The sequence below is a fragment of the Macaca nemestrina genome, chromosome 2 (assembly GCF_043159975.1).
Source record: "Macaca nemestrina isolate mMacNem1 chromosome 2, mMacNem.hap1, whole genome shotgun sequence".
Taxonomy (NCBI): domain Eukaryota; kingdom Metazoa; phylum Chordata; class Mammalia; order Primates; family Cercopithecidae; genus Macaca; species Macaca nemestrina.
In genome coordinates this window covers 22,976,336-23,002,451 of record NC_092126.1, presented here as the reverse complement: position 1 = coordinate 23,002,451, position 26,116 = coordinate 22,976,336, and the positions used below count along the sequence as shown (strand labels likewise).

At 36.2% G+C, this 26,116-nt stretch overlaps 1 protein-coding gene across 2 annotated transcripts in view; it reads left to right on the top strand.

Annotated features, from left to right (window-relative positions):
* The window catches only part of LOC105488933 (retinoic acid receptor beta), a 770,293-nt gene that overhangs the window by 214,681 nt on the left and 529,496 nt on the right, over window positions 1-26,116 (top strand). For both annotated transcript variants that reach the window (XM_024795091.2, XM_071090810.1), the window contains one exon: window positions 17,648-17,699. The gene's annotated coding sequence lies outside the window, so the exon portion shown is untranslated. The remainder of the gene's footprint in view (window positions 1-17,647; window positions 17,700-26,116) is intronic.

Below are 26,116 nucleotides of genomic sequence, written 5' to 3'. Positions count from 1 at the left end.
TATCTAGTTGTTTATTTCCAAACTGATTTTAAACAGTAGCAATTTTTACTATTTTTAAAATTTTGTATGGCTGAACAAACTCTCCCAAACTCTACTTGTTCATCAACAGGTCTACTAATCAAACAGATATGAAAGCACAGTGTTTATTTTAGTGCTGTTATTCAAGGCATTAGGAATGTAAATTAAGTTCTGAAGCTGTGTCCAGAGCCAAGACTATCGTCTCATTAAAATGTTCCAGAATGCTCCAAGTGTTTTAACACCCAGTAATGTTTTGGTTCTGCAGTCCTTTGCTCTGCAGAATACCTCAGTGTCTGCTCATGACTTCCTCTTCAGCCAGCTGATCTGAGTCTTTCCTTGTTATCTGAAGCTGTCGGTTCATCTTCAGATTAGAGATATGACATTAAATTAACATCCAGGCTTCTGATGAGATAGGACAGCTTAATATGGAAATGTCACCTTGGTGAGCTCTGGTTTGTGCCACTTGATGAGCACTGAATAATACTTAACACACTTATAACGATGTAATCCACTGTATAGTTATTGAATGTCCGTGTCAATGTGAATGTGAGCTCCAAGATCCTGTCTGTTCACTTCCAAGTTCCTATTATCTGTGATAAGTTTTTCAATTCTTTTAAATTGAACTTATCTTTCATAACTGAAACTTTGTACCCCTTGACCAATATATCCCCATTTCTTCTACCCCCCCCCATCCCCTGACAACCACTTTCCTACTCTCTGCTTTTATAATTTTCTCAGTTCTGATGTCGGGGTTTTGTAGCTCTGTACAAAGCTTCAGATATCCCTCATCCAGTAATTGTCTTCACAGATGAAAATGCTGAAAGCATAGGAGCAGTTTTGTGAATTGGATGTGCCCTCATGATATAATGGCGTGAGGCAGGGGAGCGACCAAGGACATTGTATCAGAGGCTCTTGTAGTAAGCTTAAGCTTCCATGTTGCTCTCCCTAGAACCTGATCACTTTCTCTTTCATCTTTTTTTTTTTTTTTTTGATAGTCACAACTCATCAAAACCATGTTTTGACAAATACTCATTCTAACATTATTGGAATCCATTTCTTTTTTAATGTTGAATTCACAAGCTGTATTTCTATGACATAATTATTTAGCAGTCACATAAAATGTGTATCTGGCCATTCTTAACAGGCTCATTTATACATGGGCCACATAAAATTTGCATTCTTACGCCAGTGACTCATTTATTAATAGTAATAAATACACTGGCAACAGGCCAAGCATACTTCAGAGGCTTGTAACCTGAGAATGGTCAGAGGGGATGTGAAGTGTAATGTGTGGGGTTTTTTTTTTTAAATTTTTTTTTTTTTAAAACCTCTTTGAACAGGACTTGGAATTTTAAAAAGGAAAAATTTGGACTGATGTATTAATAGATTTAAAAAGAAAGAATGTTTTTCTCTAGAAAGAAAGCTTATTTCTCCCATGGAGTTCAGGGACAGAAAAGGTAAAGGAGGCGTTACAGGATTTTTTTTAAAGGATACTATTTATAATTATATCAGGATAATTCTTATCTGAGTAGCATATTAGACTTTATAACCCTTAAGCATTTACATGACCACTCAGTATGCTCCCTGAGATGCAGAAGTCACCCATAGGTCAGAAAAGGATAGAAAATTTCAGGACCATGGTAGGAGGTTAGACATATGCAATAAAAAGCAATCATTTCATGAATATTGGTGAGAATTAATAGCACTTTATTTTGTGGCTCATTGAGGAAATGTGTGGTTGATGCTATTCAGAAGTACCTCTCAGTGGTTTTAATAGAAAGCATGTGTATGTGGATATGGAGTTCAAGGCCTCCTGACTGGCGGACTGATGCTCTGCAGACCTCTCAGGTTTTCTCATTTTTTTTTTTTTTAAATTAGAGTTTCAGTCCAATGAAATCCTTCAAAATAAATGAAAATGAGTCAACAGAAGGTAAACAAGTTCAGGGAAGAATTTTAAACAGCAAAGCCCTTTTAATAAATTATTTAATAGACCCTTCCCTCTTTTTTGAACAAAATTCTGTTAAATGCCTCACATTTTCCTTTCTCACCTTCAAGGACTAATGACAGCTGCAACATTTGATGTATGTGTGATTCTGACATTAATATCTTATTCCCCAGCTGGGCAAAACATGAGAAATTGGCCTTGTGTCAACTTTTTTAAATGACAGGCAGGAACTGTATTTGAGTTTGCCTACTGCTGTGTCTTCAGCGCCTAGCACTCTACCAAATGTATCCAGACCCTTCATCAATATGTGTTAAATTGATAAGAGGAAGAAAGGAAGGAAAGGAGGATGTCTATTTTTGTATATTACAGGGCTGAAAAACAAATCCTTGAGTTCTCACCTATCAGACCTTGTTACAGTAATCAGAGCCTGGGATTGGTGTTCAAGGTTCCATGTGTTAGGAGTCGTGGTACATGGCCAGCACATGCCTGGCTTATAATAAATACTTGAAATATTTCTAGGGAAGTAAATGAATGTGTCTCTCTTGTTCCCTGCAAATACTGTCTGGAAAATGGAAGATACTGAACTTTTTGTAGATGGAATGAATAGCTAATTCAAATAAGTATCTTTCTAATATTACTGAAAGAGGCCACAATCAAATAGAACTTCTTCCTAGCAACATTAGGACCTACAGGATACAATAGCCAACTGACTATAGAAGACCAGTCCTGGAATCTTTGAACCATTCTTTCCCCCCAGACAGCAGTCCTGTCTCTCTCTGTTAATCTCCATTGTTCTCAGTGAATGCCCTGTTTTTATCTGACAGTTAATAGTTTGAAGGGGGGAGTCATGAACCTTATAATCAAAGTCCTCCCGGCATTTTTTTGTTCTACTTGGAGGAATGGACTATGACCAATGACTTCTGAAAGACAAATTTCGAAAACCTAAAAAGTTTAGTTTGGTGAGTTTAGTGGCACCAGGAGGTTTGAGAGGAGAGGAAGATGTCAGGTCTGTTTCTAGGAAATGACTGGTCTAAAAGCTGGAATAGCAAAAGTACAGTGCCTTCTGGCAAAAGCAACTTTTCTGGGTGTTTGATGGAGAAAGGGGAGTCTTAAACCTCTGAGCCTGGACGAGAGAGTGAAATGTTGTGCATTTATAGATAGGTCAGTGAGCTTTCTGGTTTCCCTCTCCCTTTTTTCTCTCCCCTAATTAACAGAGTTGAGGAAGATTGGGGGTCTGCAGTGGGACAGGAGGGAGGTTTATCAGGAGGCCCTTCCAAGAGAGAAAGCGAGGTAACTGTTTGTATCTGAGAAGTTTAAGTAAACGGACAGCCTGTTGGCTCCCTTCCTGACATTCAAAGCCAGAGCTCCCTCCCTCCAGAGGAGTGTCCTGTTTCTGTGTGTTCTTTGTTTGGGGCCTCTGTTTGTGTTCAACTGTCAAAACGACTTCAGTGTTGCTACTTCTACTATAGTGTATGGGTTGGTTTATGTACCAGAACAATCAGACATGACTGAACAGTTTTTTTTTTTTTTTTCAGATTTATATTTTCTAATGCCTCATGAACCTTTTAAAAAATGTGAGCTATGAGTCTGTGGAATACAAAATTCATTGTTATGGAATTGAATCTCTTACTTCGGGAAATTACAAGCATATTAAGTTCAGCTGCCTTAGCAAAGCTTCAGAACTTCTTAAGGTTTAATATTTTTATTAGTTCCAAAGTAAAATTTAATGTAGCCTTTTTCTTAAAATGTTTTAATGAATGTAAACTAAGGAGGACAGTTCTAAATACAGTTAAATTACAACATGACTTGGTATTTTATTATACATAGGAAAATGGCTTGATCAGATTTAATATTCATTAGACCTGGCTGTTCAATGGCTTGGATAAATATGTTTCTTTTTATAAGAAATCTGTCATACCCAGGGCGTAGGCCAATATGTTGGCTTTGGAAATCATGTAGTCTGCCCAGCTCTTTTGGTCCTAGATCAGGAGGAGGCTTTTGCAAACCCACCATTTCTGGGGTCGAATGGGAAATTAGGGAAAGAAAATGAGGTCAAGAAAGGCATGGAGAAAAAACTGCTGAGCTTGTTGGCCTGAGCACCCCCTAGAAAATATGCTAGGGTAGACTGATGTGCTCAAAGACTTGTGTAATTTTCTTGCATATGCCTTTGAAAAACTGCAGAAAAGGATCAAAATAGTCAGTCTCCTAAGTTATTCCCTAAGTGAATAGAGACTGAGAAACTATAGGTCATTCATAGAGCAATTTTAAGATCTAATGAAGACTTTGATATTCTGGAAGGCAGCACTCTTTAAGACGAGATATCCTAGGCTTCTATTGGGGTATGAAAAATATTATAATTTATTTATTTTTGAGACAGGGTGTCACTCTGTCACCCAAGCTGGAATGCAGTGGTGTGATCTTGGCTCATTGTAGCCTCTACTCCTGGGTTCAAGTGATTCTCCTACCTCAGCTTCCCTGAGTAGCTGGGATTGCAAGCACACACCACCATGCTCAGCTAATTTTTGTAGTTTTTGACAGAGACGGGGTTTCACCATGTTGGTCAGGCTGGTCTCAAACTCCTGTCCTCAAGCGATCCTCCCACCTCGGCCCCCCAAAGTGCTGGCATTACAGGCATGAGCCACCATGCCTGTCCTATAATTGATAATTTATATTAGTATGTGGATTTTATTAAAATAATAAGCTTGGCTAATAGTTAATATATGAAACTATATTAGGTGCATATAACTTATACGTTAATACACATATATCGGGAGTGCTTGCTAGTTTTTTAAGAGATGAGATGTGCATTCAGCCACTGCTATTTTGGCTCAGGAACACTTATTTCCTAGAACACAGCAGGGAGAATGTGCCTCAATATTTTATCCTGTGCCCAGAGTCTTAAATTTTTCTCTGAATTTATTTGTGGTGTATCATTGGACCACCCTTGTCACTAAGAGCTCCAGTGTCTCATGTGGCAAATGATAGTATTATTCTAAATTCTCCTCCATTTGCAAAGACTTCTGGAGGAATTTGTCTTGAGCTTTACAGATTACTTACAGAAAAGAGCCCAGGAGTTATTGCTATCCATTGGGTAATTAGGTAGTTCCAAGGAAAATAATAAAACTATTTTGTGCCTGGGAGATTAGAATGGCACATGGTGACTCATATTAGTCAGCTGAGTAATTATGTAATTACAAAAGAAGGAGAAGAAAACCCTTCAGATTGTTTTTCCTAAGAGGCCCTTTTGGAAGCGTTCCAGCCCATCAGGTACTTATGTAATTAGGTCAGGGGCACAATCCATAAGGAAAAGCTGGGGGATTCATTTAAAAAAATGTTTATGTAAAAGAAACCTGTGAAAAAGAAAAGGAGTTTTTAAAGGATTCACTCAGACTCTACATCTATTATATTGGATGTCATAGCAAATGTCAAGGAACACAGTGTTTCATAGTAACTAGAGGCCGTTGTGTACATGGGGAAATGAAGGGCAGTAGCATATTTTGGAGTAATCACCACTGTTTAGCCGATGCTAAGTGCTCTCTCTCACTCAATATAGTAGGTCTTTTGTTTTCCCTGTTTTTGCAAATAAGTAAACAGAGAGGCTCAATGAATTTGAACCTAAGTCCTTTGAATTCCAACACCTACTCTTCCCACTGTACCATACTGTCTATCTGCATTTCTCACCTGAATTATGCAGGTGGTTTTGCTTGTATAGAGCAGTGGGATGATATGGTTTGGCTGTGTCCCCACCCAAATCTCACCTTGAATTGTAATAATCCCCACCTGTAAAGGGCAGGACAAGGTGGAGATAATTGAATCATGGGGGTTGTTTCTTCTACACTGTTCTTATGGTAGTGAATAAGTCTCATAAGATCTGATGGTTTCATAAATGGGAGTTCCCCTGTACAAGCTCTCTCACCTGCCATCATGTAAGACGTGCCTTTGCTTCTCTTTTGCCTTCCGCCATAATGGTGAGGCCTCTCCAGCCATGTTGAACTGTGAGTTCATTAAACCTCTTTTTTATATAAATTACCCATTCTCAGGTATGTCTTTATTAGCAGTTTGAGAACAGACTAACACACAGGATAATCACTCATTTCATCTCTTCATTTAGTATAAATATTATCTACTCAGTGGAAAGCACTGGATTGAAAAATGGTTAACTTGGTGATTTGGGTCATCTAAGTTACCAATCTGGATTTCCTACTTGGTTGATCTAAATAGCTATGCCTTGATTGATGTTTTGTATAAAGCACTCTCCTGACCCCCATCCAATATATGATTTCTCAATTAAGTACACACAACTTTCCTCTATGAATACATGTCAATAAATGCAAAATGTCCTGTTTTGAAGGAGTGTATTATTTCTGTCCAGGGCTTATTTCATTATACAGGTTTGCTTATACATCTTCACTCAAGTTGTTTTCTAAAAATATTTATAATTGTGTCTACATTTCTGGGACATTCTGTGTATGCTGATTAATTTTTGTGATGGCAGAAAATTAGTGGTTTCTCTGGCCAAAAGCACTTACTTTCAGATTTCTTTGGTGTTTATCTGATTATTGTGGTTCATCTGGCCATACTTCTGTAATTTTAGGGGTTTAAAAATGGCATTTCTGCAGAGAAAGAAATTAAGACCACTTTTAATTTTATTTCAGTAAATTATATAATTGCCCCTGATACAGAAAGATGAGCCATAGTTTTCAGCTGGTTTGGAGAAGTTTTGTGGATTAGGCTAGGTCGAAGGATCTCAACAGAAGCAGTGAGACATTTTAGGGATGCTTGTGGAAGAACTAAGGAACTGGGAGAAAGGAAATAATCTCATCAAGAAACGGGCTTCAAAGGGCAGGCTGAAGCTCATCAAGAAACAGGTCCCTCTGCCCAATCTGGAGAAATTTGTCTTCTACTACTACAGACTCTAGCATTCACGTGACTTGACTCAGAATTGTCAAAAGTTTGCCAAGTATCGATTTAGGGTTCTAGGGATCAGCATTGATTATGGTAGAATATGTATACTTTGACCTGGCAAATTATCCTTGCTTATTTACATCACTTTGACTATTGTTTTTCCAGTTGAGGTTCTTGTCATAAAAAAGGTGGGAGACTTTCTGGAACAGGTTGTGAGATTCATAAAGGCAGGAATGCACACTTTGAGTATTTTACCTCTGTAGATGTGTATGTCTATACCACATGCTTTTTATGTAGTGTTAAAAATTAAAGCATCCTATTGGTGTCAGACTTCTGAATAACTATATAAAGAGAATACAACATGCAAAAATAAAATTAAAAAATTAAGGACATTATTTCAGCTCAGCATCTTCACATTTGTGTGAAGATACAACCAATCCAAACTGATGTGTTAACTATGGATGATTCCCTGCAAATTTCATCAACATTTCAGTTAATTACTTGAAACTGCCCAGTTTACTGAAACTGTTTATTTGTTTGATATGTATTTTTGGCATTGTGAATAAAAAGCAAAATATAGTTCTCTCATGGACCTCAAAGTCTAGTAAAGGGAAAGACATGTAGACAGGTAATTTGTTGTTAGTGATGTGGTGAGCAATATTACACATAGGAAGTGGACACTATTAACTATTTGGAGAAGAAAAGTTTCATAGAAGGAAAGGGTATTTAATCTGGATTCTAAAGGCTGAGTTTTCTAGGTGGGTGAGGAAGGGTATTTTGGAGACGTGGAAAAGCGTATCCCAAGTTTGTATGAGTGTGACAAGTTTCTAGGCTTGGAGTTTTGTGTGGCAACCAGATGACTGTATATTGAAATGACTCTGCAACAGTAAAACCTAGAAATCTCTGCTTCTCCTTGACTCCCAGGCTGTGGCTGTGGAAAAGAGTCTAGAAGGTACATTTACTATGTCAAGGTGAGCTGCTTTCAGGCAGATAAGACACACTGCATCACCTTATGACCAAAGTCATCACGAAATGGTCTGTATTTTACACAAGGATCAATCCCTAAGATAAGAACCATAATACTTCTAATTAAATCTTTACTTCTCAAAAGGTCATGGTTAGAAAAAATAATAATAACTCTCATCTTTTTACACACAAGTGAAGTGATTTGGTTTTAGAGAAAAAGTATTATGTGTATTCAGTTTAAGAAGTCAAATAGTTCTATAAGCCTTTTAGCACTACTCCACCCTTTTCCACCACTGATTCCTACTCGCCTGAGGCAACCATTTTCAGCTTTTCAGCAAGTGTCTTGTATTTCATTCCAATATTTCTAAATTCCTTGTTACACTTTAAAAAATTCATTTTAATCATTTGCTGGCATCCAATTATAGAAAAAGATTTAACTCTTTCATGTCGCATTTGTGTGCTCATTCTTCCTCCCCCGTTCTCCAATATAGTTATGTCATAATTATTTAATCAATATTCAACACTTATGAGTATGCAAATATTTCTTATATATGAAAATGCCATGTACTAGGAAGACATTTATTTCTGTCATGTAAATGAACTTCTTGTTGACCATCCACTCCTCTTCAACTCAACAGAGTTTAATGTTTTAATTCTTTCTGGTGTGCCAAGTCTCCCATATGCTTTCCAGCTTCTAAAAATTTGACGTCATTCATTTACTGTTGTCTCATCTCTCCTTCTCTTTAACTTTGTGGATTTATGGCTTTTGGGAGGAGGTAGAGATAAATGTGTGTCTTTGATATGCCATGTTTAACGCAAGTTAGAATAGGGCTTCCTGTGTGAAGCCACAGAAAAGGAAGGAGTAGAATTGTAAGTGAAAAGCGTCTGATGATCACAGAGGAAAAGCAGGTGTTGAGATAAAGCAGAGTTTAAATCACCTGTCAAGGATATGAAGACACAGATAAAATACATACATGTATGGGGGAGGAATAGAAACGTGTAATTGTTGTGAATATTATATTTGTTATTGTAGGAGAAAGGGAGTGTTTCCAGTATTAAGATAGACCCTGACCTGAGGGTTATAAGGAAAGAAAGAAGAAGCTTGTAAGTACTTTCAAAGAACTGTCTAAAGATGCTTTATGCCTAAAAACCAAAGTAGAATCCAGCCTCTTTGAATCCTATGTGCATAAAAATAGAGGAGAATAAGACTATTTGCAAAGATCAAGCAGTATATATTTGAATTAGTAAAGAAAAACGTTTTATTGTTAAGAGTTTTGTTACCTACCTGTATAAAAATAAGACTACACATTCAATTTAATCAATATTTTTAAAGACACTATTATTCATTAGGAACAGTGAGCCGTTAGATGATAGATACGTCAAGAAAGTTACAGTTCAGAAAAGAACATGAGACAAGCGTATAAACAAAATAATGCAAGATAAGCTATCATAAGTACAGAGAGAAAGGGGTATGATAGAGGAGAGAACATAGCCTAGTTAAGAATTTATGCAGATGAGAAACTACTTCTATGCTTGAAGGGAGGTAGCATCTTAAATGGACTGTGAAAGAAACGGGTACAAAAATGGTGAGAAATGGATTCTGTGTGAAAAGACTTTCCCATAAAAGCTATGTTATCCTACCAATTTCTCGAATTTAACCCTCTCTCTACCTCCCAAATATATTTGACACTCATGTTACAGGCACAGTATGTTTTGTTTATTGTGGATACTCAGGGACCCAGGCTAATGGAGGCTCCATCTCAGTATATGATTTTGTGAGCACTAAGGGAAGAAAACAGAAAGAGCTCCCCATACCCATTTCACTGGCCAAAGCTAATTGGCCTACACCTAACTTAAACTGGACAGAGGAGGTGGAATGTATCTTATATCCATCCTGAGGAGAAGAGCATAAGAATATTGGTTTAAAGCCCTTATTATCACAATATGTGACAGCGAGGATGTATCCCATTGTGTATATGATTCCCAAGCCTCTACTCTTGACCATCACACCTAACTGCCTCCCAAATTCTATTACAGATTCATTGAAACTCAATTTTGAGATACAGAGAAGTACAATTGCTAGCGTTAACAAATAAAAATACAAGATACCAAAGTAAATTTGAATTGTATATTTTTAAAAATACATTTTAGTGTAAGTATATCCCATGCAATATTTGGGGCATACTATACTAAAAATTATTTTTCTTCATTTAAAATTTAAATGTAAGTAGATATATTTTGCTGTTATATTTCAAATGTATCAAAAAAACTAAAATAGGGTAGGAAATGTCTTAACTCTTTTAGGTGGACCAGATGTAGAACCACATAGCAGCACAGAAAAGTTGGTTAGATTATAATTGAAAGTATTTTCCTGAAGGTTAGCTCCTGCAGGTAGTTCTTCAGGTGAAAATAGTAAAGTAGATTGCAATTTAACAATTATATTCTCTTATCTTTATCCTAAAGCATTCTTCCCTTACACCAGAGGTAGTTTTGTGTTCTCCATTTAGAAATATGTATGTGACTTCTTGGGTGTGACAAGAGAAGAGGAGCCAGGAGTAGTAAAAGCGGGGTCCCACATGAGAGGTAAAACAGTCATAGAAGAAAAAAAAAAGATTCTAGATTGTGAGATGCCGAGAAAGAAGACAATTTGGCAGAAGCAATGAGATCATCCTTCCTCTAGGTTGCCTGGACACAACTTTTAAAGCATGTTTATAGTTTGGAGCATTCCAGTTTAGTTGGGGTGTGAGTTCAGAGTGAAACATGGAAAATTAATTGAAACATTGAAAACTGGAAAGTATCCTTAAGGGGAAAAGAAGTGGAGTAGGCTAAGGGGAGAGATTATAGATTTTAAGCAATTGAAGCCACGTAATTAACCTAGTAAATAGCAGCACCCCTGGACTACATGTGAGTGTGACTTACGACAAGGTTTGATGGTGATAATTAACTTTATCCCTTCATGCAATCACATTAAACAACTTATTCTTAAGAAAATCTGCTACAACTTCCAGCCTTTGCCTTGTATCTCACAATAGTCACTTACCTGTCTTTTTCTCTCACAAGACTGCAAGCTTTCCTAGGGGTAAGAATTGGGTTCCATTTATATCTGACACCTCCTTATTCCAAAAGCAGTTTCCTTTGCTTAGCAGGTCCATAGTAGATGTTTACTGAGTTGAACTGAATTGAATCCTTGGCAGCAGTTCCTAAGACACAAATGCAAAGTTTGCATTGCCATTCCAGCCGGAACCGTGGTTTGAAAAAGTCAGATGTCCTTTCCTCTAGGCATCTGTAGGCTGGGGAGGAAAAGAGTTACAACACTTTTGAAAGTGACTTGCAAACAAATACAAAGAATACTCAGGCCAATAAATAATAGCCCATGTGTTCCATAACTGTTGATGGAGTTCTGATAGGTTAGTGATTTTGGAAATCACTTTGCTTTGAATGTTAGGTGAAAAAAATTTAAGTTTCTGTAGAGTACCCGAATCAGTTATGGAACTGGAGCAAGGTTAGGGTTTATGAGGAAGGCTACCATGTCTCTTCCTTACTGACCTAAGAATGTGAGCTCAAATGCAGTGGTCCATGAAGTGTCCTGCCCATACTCATCTTTTGAAATGTGTCTTTGGAAAGGAACATATGAAATCACAGGGCATTGTAATCCCATTCAGTCTACAGAAATGGCTTGTGCTCCTACCCTGGGCCTGGTGCAGGTCATTGTCCTTGCACTCGAGGAGTTCTTGGTTTCATGGGGGTTGGGGGGGGAGAGTCCGTGTGGACACAGTTCCAGTACAGCTTGATCAAAGCTAAAACCTATGAGTAAACAAAGACTCTGAGGTGAGTTAGTGAGACTTGTTTTGAAAGAAGTAGTTTTATGTGACTAAAATGTAGACTCATAGACAAGCCTCTTTTAAACCAAATGTGCATACATTAATTCATCCACTGGTTTTTCGTTCCGATGTTTTTTGACAGGAAACTTGGCTAAGCACTACGTGAAATAAATAGATGAATGGCTTGTGATTCACAACCTTAAGAAATTGATTGTGTACTAGTTGGGGGAGGTGTGTGAATGCCTCTAATTCAGTGTAAGGAGATGAAGAGGCATAAGAGAGATACAGAGAAGTCCTGAGGGAACTGAATGCCCTCTTCTACGTAGGGAGGTCTGCAGGAGCGCTGTGGAGATGGCGGTGTTTGGCATGAACCATGATCTCACTTCATATATTTGGATTTGAAGGCAGAAAGCTACTTCAGACAGAAGACACAGGATGAGTGAAGTCAGAGAGGCTGACTCTCATCAGTGTGTATATAAATGTTTCCTAGCACTTGCCCCTGAGAGGAAAGGGGAAGCAGGAGAAACCTGAGATGCAGGGAAACTGTGGATGCTGAGTAGGGCATAGCAAAAGAGGTGGAAACATGGAGCACAAACTGTGTCTACCTAGCTGTTTTGCCAAAGGCCAGACAGCCCTGCTTTGGAATCGGAAAAGAAAACCCAGATTATTTATGTGCTACCACTAGCAATATATTGAAGGCCAAGAGGAGCTGAGAGTTATTGAGCTAGTTCAAAGCAATCTCGATTATTGAAAATGAATGAAATTGAATTCTACTTCCTACAGAGTCATTTATTGAGAGACAAAAGCAATTAATACTGAAAATAAAATAATTGTGAATTCTGAACTAAATTACCATGCAGGTATAATGTACTGTCTCATCAGTCTTTAAATACTTCATGTATTAGAAAATTGTGACACCGGTCTCTGAACCAGGGACTTATACATCATTAGCGTTTATTCATTCTGCTTTTGCTCAAAAGCAATTCTCAAGAGTAACAAATTAAAAGTCAAAGTTTCAGAAATATTATTCAAAATTTAAAATGTGCGACCACATCACGGTTTGGTATTTGGATTTGTAAATTAATCCTGTCATTTGGTAAATTAAAAAAGAAGATGAAGCTGATCTTGTGAGGTATCCCATAATTTGTTGATAGCAGCAGATATTTTTGAATATTATTGCAAATTTGGCTTCTCATGGAGTACCTGCCAAGTACCATGAATGTATTTGATGAATAATTCTGCTGTCAACAACAAGCATCATTGTGTAACTGATTTATGCACTGAGGGCCCTTAAGAATTGAAAGTACAATATATGTAGGGAGATGGTACATATAATTTGCACAAGTTCCAACTTGAGTTATAATACTTTGTTTTATGGAAACTACAGGGTCTCTGGAAGAGTTGGCTACCCATTATCCTTATTCTTTACAAATTTGGAAAACTAGCTCTCTTAAGTAGATTTCTACAGAAAATAGATCTTGCGATGAAGATTGGGGGAAAGGCTATTAGGAAGACTTGGGGAGGAGTGGGACTAGAAAGACAAGGCCAATAAAGGGATGGCAGCAAGCAAAGTTACATAGAGAGTAACTTTGGTTTGATCCTGCTCAGAGGCTCTAGAATTAGGGTAGGGCATACCCCAGAATCATCACAACCAGGAACCAGAAGCTGGTGTATTTAAACCACCTCTATGCAGCAAACCTCCAAAAAGAGTTACAGGTGCTGGCTGTTGGGAGTGAAAGTGCATGGGGAGTTGGCATGTTCTAAGATGGTAAAGGGATCTGGGGACATGTGGGCAGTGCTCTGACAGCATCTGCCACACCAGTCATGTTAGATACTCCATAATTATCGTTAAATGCTGTGGGAACAACGTTTAATTTAACCAATCTGTCCCAACAGTAAAGAACTCACTATTACCCTGCTGGGAAACATGCCCAACTCTTAGTGTCGTCTTGTTTCAGAGCCCAATGTGCAGGGAGAGGTTTCAGGGGGGTCAAGAGATCTATTTCCTGCTGGTAACAGGCTGGTCAAAGAGAATCAACACATACTAGGCAGCCTAAATTAGGAAAACAAATCAGGATCAGGGTAGCCATCTCAGCTGCCTTCAGAGGCCAAGCAGATAACCTCGGTGAGAGACAGCTTCCAAATGGCTGGGTGTAGCGCAGCAGGGGAGAGAAAAGCTTCTGGAAAGCCAGAGAGATTCCCATCTAAAAGCAATAAAATTCAATCTTAAGGAATACTGGCTCAAAAGTATATTTTGTGAACATAATTTGCCCAGTAGCCTATCAATTTTTATCACTGACTGTCTAAAACAAATGACCTTAATATGTGCATAAATATTGTTTTGGACAATTACAGAAAACTTTCTAGAATACGGAAAGCAAATATAAAACGAGAAGAGTGCTTAAATCGACTGGATTCTTGCCACATGTTTAAAAGTTGGGACTCTGTCCCAGAGCAATAGATCCTCTTAGTAGCAGTTTCATTATAATGAAATCTTTAGTATATATCCAATACATATCCAATTTATATACTTGTATGTATCTCAATGTATCATATGATATACATACTTGTATATATGATAAGAGAATTCAACCCTTATTTTGTTTGAGAGTTTTGCCATCAGCATTTTGAGGGGATAGAATTCTTTTAATTATTCAGCAAAATATAATGTTGTCTCTTAAAGACAAACTACTATCTTGCTACAATTCTTCCTTTGCCCCTCCTTAGAATCATTAGAGAAAAAATTCTTTAACGATGAGTGTTCCCCTAAAGTCTGTGTAAATTGATTGACTGTAGCACTAATGACTAAACCTTGAAGTAAACCATATGGTTAGTGTATGAGCCTTCACTGTTAGATGTTCAGAAGTTGTATTTCATGATGGCACTCCCCAGTATGTTTCCCATGTACCTTGGAATTTCTGCCATGATTCATCATCCATAATCGGGTAGATTACTCAAAGTCTTAGCTTTCAGTCTTGAAGCTTATGGGCTGAGCCTAAATGGTCCCACTGTTTTATTTAAAGAGTACAAGTACTTCTGCTGAATCTTCCATGCTTATTGCATTGAACCCACAAACCAGCCCTTGCTGGCAGTCATAAGCCAGTCAGGAATAGAATCTTAGGATTCTTTTGCAATAAGCATTCTTGTGTTCCCATTATGACTTTAACGTAAGATGCTCCATCATTAAGGGACCTGTCATTATCTCCATAATTTTTCAAATTATGTTTGAGAAGGAGAGTTAGGTTTCAGTATTCTGGCCATTTCTCCACACTTAAAATTCAAAACAAAATACTTGTCCTTGAGACTGAATTTTAAATTCTAATCTCTTAGGAAAATCATAAGCAAAAATAGATACAAAAATAAAGCCTCAATTAATCTAGGTTGGCTCGCCTCACTGACTGAATTTGCCAGCTAATTGAGTAACTTTCCACTTCCAATTTTTGCTTTGAAAGACTTGGCATAGGAAAGGCTTACTCATTTGTGGACCCTATGGGATGAAAACAGCTTCAAAGGAAAAATGAAGAGGACTTCTTTTGTTTCAGTTTCTTGGCTTTTGATTTATACTCATGCTTGCTTTTTTATTTTAAGAATATGATGAGTCCTTATTCATTCAGACTTACTAGAAAAAGACTATTCCAAATGATTGAGAAAGCTAAACTATCATTTTAAAATAAATTGAATTTTTTAACCATCGAAAGTATATTTAGAACTTGACCTATAAAGTCCTCTAAAAGAGCTCTTAAAGAGATTGAATTATTACTTAAATAAAAATGATGTATATAGAATTGTGATACAAAGATATACTTCTGAACAATTATCATTATATTTGATTCTTTATCCTGAATTAAACTATTCCCCTCCTGATACTGCCCAAATGAATATTGAATTATGTACTGCACTTCCACTTTGCTTAGGTTATAAAAATTGACTTTAGAGCATAAACTTCCTGTCCATTAACTTTCACCTAAATGGCACTGGGTTGCCATTTGGTTAATTATATTTGGAGTTCAAAGTTGTGATTATGGCTGATTTATCAGATGTAATCTTTTAAAGGCATAAAATTAAATAATGGCAGTATAGGTAAAGAAGGTTAACTTTCCCTCAGTCATAAAGATTAATGGTCTTGATTTTCATAAATATCCGGGATGTTGATATAGTATGCTTTGCTTTTGTGTGGTTGGGTTGTATAAACTCCAAGTGGTGAAATTCAGGGAACATTTTGCCAACCATGGGTCTTTATAGGTTAAAGGAACTGACCAATCTAATGACTTTCGGTTTTCAGATTGTATAAAGCTTACACAGTTATGTTCTTTTATCTCTGCCCATTGAACAAATGTGAAATCTGTACTAAATCAACCAGTAAGATATAATCCATGCCTTCATGAAGCTTTGATGGGCATATCCAATACCAAGTAAAAAGCAAATAAGTACAGTTACTACAACTTATTAAAGTAAAATCTTTGAAATTAAAAACACCCAGTGTCCTAAGATAAGAATAAGAGGGGCATGAGTGGGGTAGATGATCTTATTGTATTATTTTCTTTATTGTTCATTATTACTAATTTAATTTTCTCCTATATAAACAAAAACCAACCAATTGGTTATGCAATTGATCAAAAATTTGTTGGATTCCATTAAAATGACATGATTTTTGAATTAGTAAAATGATTGGTTCTATCTAGGTTTGATAGGTCCCTATGAGTGAATATAATCTAGACATTTGAAAATTTTTATATTTGTAATTTATAGCTTCTAAATAATTCTTATGGTAATAACATATGCAATCAATGTAGAAAACTTGAAAGTTACAAAAAACTCCAAAGAAATTTTTACCCGTAATTCTACCACCAAGAGATAACCAGTATTAACGTCTTGGCCAGTATCCCAGTCACTTTCTAACACATGCATAAATATTTATACATGTGCATTAGTACAAGAAATCTAACTATACACATTATTTTACAACCATTTTCCACATTTTGGAACGAGACTTTTCCCATAATATTTTACATTTTTTATACTATAATTTTAGTGGCCGCATAGTATTTAATTACATTGTTGCATCTCAGTGAGTTAACCTAAGGCACTATTTATGTACATTTGTTTTCAGTTTTTCATTTTTATAAATACTTGGATGCCTATCTCTTTCCTTGCTTTTAATTATTTCCTCAGGGCACATTCCTAAAAGTAAAATTGCTTGGTTAAACTCCTGAGTCTTTGGATATATGATGAAAAATATCCCCTGAAAAAAAAAACCATACTGATACAGACTTCCACTAGCTGGAGACATGTCCACTCTCACCATACCTCACTTTTACTAGGTACTTGTTTTGATTTTTAACTTTTGTCATTTTAGTAGTCATAAAATGACTAAAAAACCATGTTCTGTACTTTATATTTCATGTGAAATTAGAATACATATTTAATGATGCTTTAAGATTTGTAATGCTGCTTTAAAAATAAAACTAGAAACAAAATCAAATTTAGAGGAAATGGGAGCTTCTAGGATATGAGCATTGTGGAGACAAAGTTCAAGGTGATGCTGTTTACAAAAGCAAATCAACAAATTACAAGAGAATACAAGTAATAGAATGGGAACAACAAAAGCTCCTATTTAAATAAAAGCAAGCAAAATCAGGGCAGAGAATTCTTTGTCCCCCACAAATCAGAGTTTGCTGCAATCTCTGATGAGAAATATATTCTTAGGTTGGTAAATATGGTAGTACCTTAGAATGCCTGTGACTTTTCTCTTGAAAGAGTTTACCTTGACAGAATCTGAAAGAAGTGAGTTGTCGGTGAAAATGACATTCTACTAGAAATGGTAAATGGAAAATCTTAAGTTTGGGATCCCTGGCAAATATCTTTCCCTATTAAAATAGTTATCAAAATTAAATTATATAAGAAAATTGGGTAGCAGTGTTAAATACAGTGATAGAATGTTAGAATTGAACAGGATTTGGAAGACTGTCTTATCCAGCCACTTATTTTACAGATAAAACAGAGTACTGCGGAGATGAAGTAACTTTCCCTGAGACCCATACCTGGTAAGTAATGAAAGAAAAAGTAAATACATTCGAACAAATATTTTGAAAAACATGGAAGTTCTCCATAATCTAGCACTTCATATATAACTGCAGTTTGGCATATGAATTTTGAAAGTACTTATTATATACACATAAAAACCATTATTTTTATTTTTTCAAAAAGTGGAATCATACATAAAAATGGTTCTACAAATTGTTCTTTTATGTATATTTTGTAGAGACACAATGTCTTATTTTCTCTCTAACACTTGGATAGTATACAGCAGAGGGTTGCAAACTATAGGGGGCTAGATAGTGAATACTTAGGCTTTGTGGACCCTACAGCTTCTGTCACATACTCAACCCTGCTGTTGGGTTGCAAAAACAGCTCTGGTCAATATGTAAACAAGTGGTGTGACTACATTCCACTAACAGCAGGCAACATTTGTCCTGCAGATTGTAGTTTGCTAATTCTTGAAATACAGAAGGAAAAAAATTAAGTTGATTTAGAAAACAATGAAGCTGAAGGAGAAATACAGTGTTTATCATAGATGTAGATGGCAGGAACTGGATTTGAGTTTCCAGTGTTAGCCATGACCTTGGTGAAGGTAGGTAGACTCGCAGGCTTCATGAGCAGAGTGTGAGTACTGATACCCAGATTGCAGGGTTGTTTTGAAGATTAAGTGAAATAATTTATGTAATTTATCTGTTAGTAGGTAAGAAAATTCTCTTTCTTTTGGGATGGGGTAAAAGCAGAATTTATGTACTCACATAGATGAAGCATTTGAATAAGGAAGAAGTGGCCAAATTTACTGTGTCTCAACAAGTCAAAGACGTACATCATATGGATCCCCTTAAAAGTCGTGTTTCAAACTGTTGGCAAAGGTTGTGTAGACATAACTATTACCAGAATGGTCCTGAGATTTCCTGAGAAAGGATTAACATACTTGGCCTGGAACTTTTGCAATAAGGGAAACATTATAGTTTATTTCATAGTGATTTCAAAAAAGATAGAAGACTTTTTAGAGGGAAAATCTAATTACAGTGAAAATAAAATTTCATTTATTCATCATTTCCTTCATTATATTTTGGGGGAAAGATAAATATGTACATACAAATAATAGCAAAGGTAAACATATCCAAGTGTACTAGGAGAAAATAAGGAATTGATGTGATGCGGCTTAACTATAAATTTCTCTTATTATAATCATATTTTTATTTAATCTTCCAGTGTATCTACTGGGTAAGTTCAATCTATAGCAGTTCCAAATAACTTAATTGCTTTTCTCTAATTGATTTTGAACTTAATGTATTTTTTATGATTTTGTAACTTTGTTTTCTTCTCTGCTTGGTGTAGTTATACATTCCGTTGAGTACTTTAAGATTTGAACACAGACAGCTTTCTTGGTATTTTGTTTTGCTGTTGCTTTTTATTCAGAGCTAGCCGCTTTTATCTAAACTTAAATGTAAGCTGGAATAATTCTAATTTATTGTTGCAGTTTAATACCAATATATTGATCCACTAAATTTTATATTTTGGAGAGAAAGGTGTTTTATACTAGTTAAGTATTAATAATGACGATGGTTTACAATTTAGAGGGAAAAAGTGATTCAAGTTAATGTTCATTTCTTAGAATAAGTATATGAATTTTTGAAAAAAGAACTTACCCAACTTAATAACACAGCATATACTCTACTAAAGTTTAAGTAATTAAAACAGTTTGGCACTGGCATAAGAGTAAAGAGTGAAATCAATAGAACAGCACATCTGGAAAAACTCTAAATATTGAAATTTAATATAGAATAAAAGTGGTTTTCAACTTGAGAAAATAATAGTAGAATCAAGAATCAATGATGGGAAACAAGAATATAGAAGTATAAAATATCTTTATGGCAAAAGGTAAATGAAGCTAAAGCATTTTTGTAAATGAAAATGGAATGTGTTTATATCAATAAATCCATTAAAATAATATAAATAATTCGGTGGGAAAATAGATTACATGAACTGGATATTCTCAGAAGAGATAGCAATGGCCAATGAAGAAAATGAAAAAAGTGTTCAAGCACACTAATATTTAAATACATATAAAAGCTGTATTTTGTGTTTTGCCTTTTATTGACAAAATGTAGCCTTGATAACAGCCAGCAATGGCAAAGCTATAGGAAATCTCTACTCTTATTCCTTGTAGGTGGGACTATAGCATGAAATAACTTTTTCTAGCATAAAATTGGCCAATATCTATTAAAATTTTAATTACAGACATTCTGTAACCCAATTGTCTCACTTCTCAGAAAATATTCTACAAGATGACTTAAGTTCACATGATACATGTTGAAAATGCTCACTGTGCATTATAACAGAAAATAAAAGCCTGCTGAAATCATGATATGTCAACATAATGAAATATAAGTATTGATACGTGCTATAACCTGGATAAACCTTGAGAACACTATGCTAAGTGAAAGAAGCCAGTGCAAAAGAACACATATTGTCTGATTCCACATCTACAAGAAATGTCCGGAATATGCAAATGTTTAGAGACAGAAAGTAGCTTATTGGTTGCCTATGTTTGGGGCCAGTAGAGGTGAGATGGGGAGTTATTGCTAATAAGTGTAGGATTGCTTTTTGGGGAAAATAAAAATGTTATCAAATTAGACCATTGTGATAGTTGCAAAATTCTGTGAATATATGGGAATCATTCAATTGTACATTTTAAATAGGTGAATTTTAGAGTATGTGAATCATGTCTCAAAGGGTTTTTTTTTTTAATGCACATGTTCAAAACTAGGAATGATGAAACTTGAGTCATACAACTCAGAGTTGGTGAAACTCTCTTTTGACTTTTCAGATGAGAACTGTGTAACTTAGGACAACTTCTGAGATGCTTCTTAGAGACAAGGAATAATAAAGGGTATCAGTGCTTCAGTTGTCTGGAGTTGTGACTAAAGATGTAACACTACCTTTTGAATAGCCACAGAAGTTTTCCCGGCGAATATAATAGAACCTATACCAATGGTGGTACCTGCAATGATTTAAATCATACAAATTGCATTTTGAGGAAATTATTTTATTCCCCTCTCAATTCTGCTTTAAAACTTCTGATTCTCTTGATAAGAAAAGTGGTTTGAAGGTGTTATGTCTTCTGTATCTCTTTGTAACTGAGAGAGATCAGATTTGAGACCCAGAGCTTTCCTCAAGCCGCGCCATCTAACTTGAACTCAATTACATTGTTTGCTTTCCATCCTATTTCTTTTTATGGGCTACCTTCTATTTAAAGTAAGTGAAGCCAATTTAGTATTTATGGCAGTGTCATAATTTGTCAATTTTTAAATGCACATATAGTAAAAAACAAAAAAACATGAAATAAATGTGCGTGAAAAATGCTTCCAACAGGGCAAAATGTATGCCGGTGGAATCTGACTAACTAAAGTTTAAGAAACAACTTAAAGACTACCACAGTCATAAAATCTTGAGGTTCAAAGGGGTCTGTAGGCCTTGTAGTTTGAGATAATTTGTATTTTTATTTTTTGTTAAAAATGAGGAAACAGACCTTGGGATGTTAGGGTCTTGCACAGGGTTACCACGGGTTATATTTTCAGACTCAGTTTCGAGATAAGAAAAGCACTGTTAGCTCCTCTTACTCCATATCACTAAGAGTCTCAGAAGTTGTGGTTTAGGAGAGCCAGATAGAATTAAGCAGGACTTTGTGACTTACCAAGACTCAGGGAAGACTTTACCAAATGCCAGATTCAAATGATCTCTTCATTTCTGATTGCAGTTGAATATTTTTGAACTTTTATTCTCAGGGCAGCCATAGAGACAGAGAAGGGATTACAAAAGTTAAGGAAGATGCGGGGCAGTGGGTAGATAGAACCTAGCTTGCCTTATTGTAAAAACGCCAAAGCTAATTTTGATGATTGCTTTAGTGATATACTGATAACCAAGATTAAAGCAAGCAGGCATCCACTTTAGGATATGAGAACTGGAATTTTAGATTTCATTATAAGATTGCCATCTCAACAAAATAGTAATATAATGGCAATAGATTTCCATTTTTTCTCCATTTCAGTTGAAATATTATCTCATAAATATACTTTGATACAAAAGAGATCTCTCAATTTTATGAGCGCTCTATTTTATTCTTATGCTGATTTATCCCCAAAATATCTTTTTGATATACAGCTTCAATATTCTTGCCAATGTCCATGACATCAGCAATCAAAAATAGCATTTTTAAATGTCTTTTTCACATACAGTTGTAAGTTATCCAAAAAAGAACTCCTGCTTAGTGCTCACTGAAACTTTCTTACAGTATTACCAAAAGACATTTATGGTTCATGTAGCTAATTATCCCAAGAGGGTGGAAAAAACATCCATGAAAGGGGTCAACTTCACCCAGTGCTATTGTGAAATGTAGGTAGGGAAAACAGGGAGTTAATAATACTAGAAGGAAGTGCGGTTTTTTCAAATTATATTTTTAGGAAAGTAACGTTCTGAGACCATGTAGCTAGAAAATAACAGAGCTCTGTGTCTCTCTATTCCACTAGACTCAGAGCCCCACAATCTGAATTCCAGACTAATCCCATATGGGTCAGCTTTCCCAGGCCTCAGAAGCGTTCTACTCATTGATGCTGTTAGATACAAAGGGTAGTGATCAAATGTCATAATCCATGAGGTTCATTTAGTTGAACAGGAAGAAAGCAAAGAATCTGGGATGCAAATGCCCTACACTAACCCAGCTTATGTGGGCCACGCACACGGAGAATGATGTCAGAGAGCTCATGCAGAGGAGTAAGGCAATGATGGCTATTGGCTCTGATCCTGATGGAGAAGGAAGTCACTATTACCTGGCACACCTCGGGACTTTTAGATTGGTTAAGTCTGCTTCCTTTGAAACCCTACTCTAGAACTTCATTTGTTTTTTCAGTTTTTGGGGTCACTTCTACAATATTGTGGAATTTTTTAAAAAATCGTTATTACCTTAGTTATTAAAACTCCTTGCAAACAACCTGAGATTCTCCTGTTTTGTATATCATTTCTTCCTATATCAAGTAGGAAGAAATATCACTATATCACTTTAGTAAAACTCAAGCTCTCTGCAATATTAGTGTTAAAAACTATCAGGTTACTAACTCTGCTTTTCCTCTAGACAGTGCATTGAAAAATCTGAAGATGTTTTGGTAGAGGATAATTTTAAACTTTTTTAATGGAATAAATGAATCTTTGAAGTATACAAGCAGCAGTGACTACAGTTCTGATAGTGTGATACTGATTCAAGCACTGTAAAAGTGTTTTCGCTAGATGTGCCACATATTCTAGTAAAGTCTTCTGTTGCTATATATGTGATCATTTAAAAACGCTAACCAAGATAAAGATACGATTGTTCCACCCAAAGTATGAACAGAATTCATGACTCTTTTTCTTATCACAGAGAGCAGAGACTAAAAGTCCTTCAAATAAATGTGTAGTTGGATGACACTTCGTACCATATCTGAGAATCTGGAATGCAAATGCTCTACACTAACCCAGGTTATGGGTCACACACATGAAGAATGATGTCAGAGGGCTCACGCATAGAAGGAAGGCAATGGTGGCCATTGGCTCTGATTCTGATGGAGAAGGAAGCCACTGTTACCTGGTGTATCTTGTGATTTTAACACTTTGATGACCTTTGTGGTTGTTCTGTGGATGACTCTCTTTTACCAAGAATGAATATATTTTTAAAGAAAGTGGTATTGCTTTCTGTGGATGACTCTCTTTTACCAAAAATGAATATATTTTTAAAGAAAGTGGTATTGCTTTCTTTAACTAGTGCAGAAATGTGCAATTTTATTTCAGCAAATGCAAAGAAGATGAATTTAGATAGAATATTCAGCATGTAGAATAAACAGATTTTTTTTTCTAAATACCCCAAGATTCCCTTATTACTGTGGTGTCTAAAGAAGCTGCTGCCCTTTCATTTTAATGTGAGAGACAAATAATTTCCTTGTATTTTTCAAGGCTGTCAGATCATAAACAAATTGCCTTTGATAAAACGTGCTTTCCATTTCTCCAATGTAATATTCAGTTTTCATTTTCATAAAAGGTTGTTTATTTTGATGACTTGAATTGGGTGACTAGAATGTCAGTGTCTATACTCATCAGTAAAGATTATGGACTGAGTTAAAATTCAGGAGAGCACATGTTACTATCAAATTTATTATCCATAAATATTTTTCTGTTTTTAATACTTGAAAATCAAGAGTAACAGGTCATTTGAGTTAATAATCTGTTCCCTATTCTTACCTAAACGTTACTTAGGAATAAAGGCAATTTGGGCAAATCCAGGAGTTTCAACTTCTAGAACTCCTACTCCTATGTCAGTCACCTTTGACATTTTACTCTCCTGACTCTGAGTGTATATGTGCATATGCATATGTACACACACATGCACACACACATGCACATATCTTTCTCTCTCTTACCCTATCATCAGGCAGATTTCCAAAGAAGTTTACATTTTTGAAAAAATCTCCAATTACAAAAATAGTATGTAAACATTGTAGAAAATTCCAAAAATACAAAAAAAAAAACCCAGAAAAATAAAATAAAAATTATCTTTGTTAATTGCCATATTATACTCCTTTGTCCTCATCTTAGGTAAGCCTCATGTAATAAGTTATCATCTGAAAAGCTGTTCTCCTATATCTTGGCTCACCGGTCTGGTCACGTATTCACAGTGCTGAAGCAGAATGACCCAGCCTCCCCTTCTGGGGAGTGGTACTGTGCATTCTTCTCCAAAGCCCTGCCTCAGTTCCAGTCAGCAGTGAAGTAAGCAGGGAACTACTACTGCATGCTGGTACCATGTTAACCACTGAAAGCATATAGCTGCGAAATGCATAGATCCTAACTGGCAGATGTAGACTGACGTACACTCATTGAGAAGGGGCCCAAGCGCAAGGATATGGCTGATCATGGGTGGACACATGGTTGTAGAGAGGGAAGCCTGCCTGGAGAGGTCATTTGAGTGCCCTTGTCCTACTAAAGGCAATTGAAGCCAGAGGTTGAATGATACTGCCCAAGAGAGTATGAAAAACGAAAGTGAGCATGGGGCCCGACTTTAATGAAATCACATTTAAATAAATGAGCTTGCAAAAGAGATTGAAAAGATGCAGAGAAGTAGTTGGAAAACTAGAGAATATGATACACAGAGAGCATGAGGAAAGAATGCTTCAAGACGGAGGAAGTGGTCCATTGGTTCAGACATTGACAAGAGCTGTTTTATGATGTGATGCAGGAAAGAAACCAGACTGGAGTGGATGTAGAGGTGTTAGCAACATTTCTACATGCCTTTTGTCACATTTTAATGTTTCATTAATTATTTGATGTACAGTTCTGATGTTTCCATTGTTTAAAACGTGGATTCCTTATGTGCATTGACTATATGTTATCTGTTATCCCTAGTCCTAGTACCATACTTACCCTATAAAAAGTGTTCAGTAAATATTTGAATGAATAAATCTTCCTTTGCAAACCCACTTCTCCTCCTATGCTTTCACCACCGTTGCCTTCTAGTCTTTCTCTCTTTTTGCTTCCTGCACTTTATAGGCTGTCAGGTTATATCAGTTCTTTTGCAACATCTGTGTCACAGTTTTTGGCTAGAAACAAATTAACTCCCATTCTCCCAGGAAATTAAATCTTGGCCGGGTGTGGTGGCTCACGCCTGTAATCCCAGCACTTTGGGAAGCTGAGGCAGGTGGATCACTCGAGGTCAGGAGTTCGACACCAGGCTGGCTGGCATGGTAAAACTCTGTCTCTACTAAAATACAAAAATTAGCTGCACACAGTGGCATACACCTGTAATCCCAGCTACTTGGGCCAAGGCATGAGAACCACTTGAACCCAGGAGAGGTGGATGTTGCAGTGAGACAAGATTGCACCATTGCACTTCAGCCTAGGTGACAGAGCAAGACTCTGTCTCAAACAAAACAAAACAAAACAAAACAAAAAACAAAAAAAAAAACCTTAAGGATTAAAGTTCAACATTCAAAAAATCTGTCCCCCTCTCCCACTCTAAGTGTACCTCCCCCACCCACAACTGCTCTCCCCTTTCATCTGCTTCTCTTTTCCTCCTTCCTTTGCTCTTTTCTAAGAGTTCAAGTTCCATTTTGACCTATCTTAGTTTGTAGAATACACAAGCTGGAGAAGAATCACTAATCACCATACTTCTCCCATGATATTTGAAAGATAGTTTGAGGAGGCAAGAAATAGATTTAGAAGGAAACTAAGAAAATGAAAGGGGGGGTAATATTGAGGAATAGCTAAATTAAATAAAAAGGCTTAAATTACACATTCTGTGAGTCTGGTAACTTCTTTTCTGGTTAATTACACCAAAAGAAAATCAACAAAAGTTATGAAATGGGGTGTTAGCTAGTGCTTTCTTCTACTTGTCCATGAT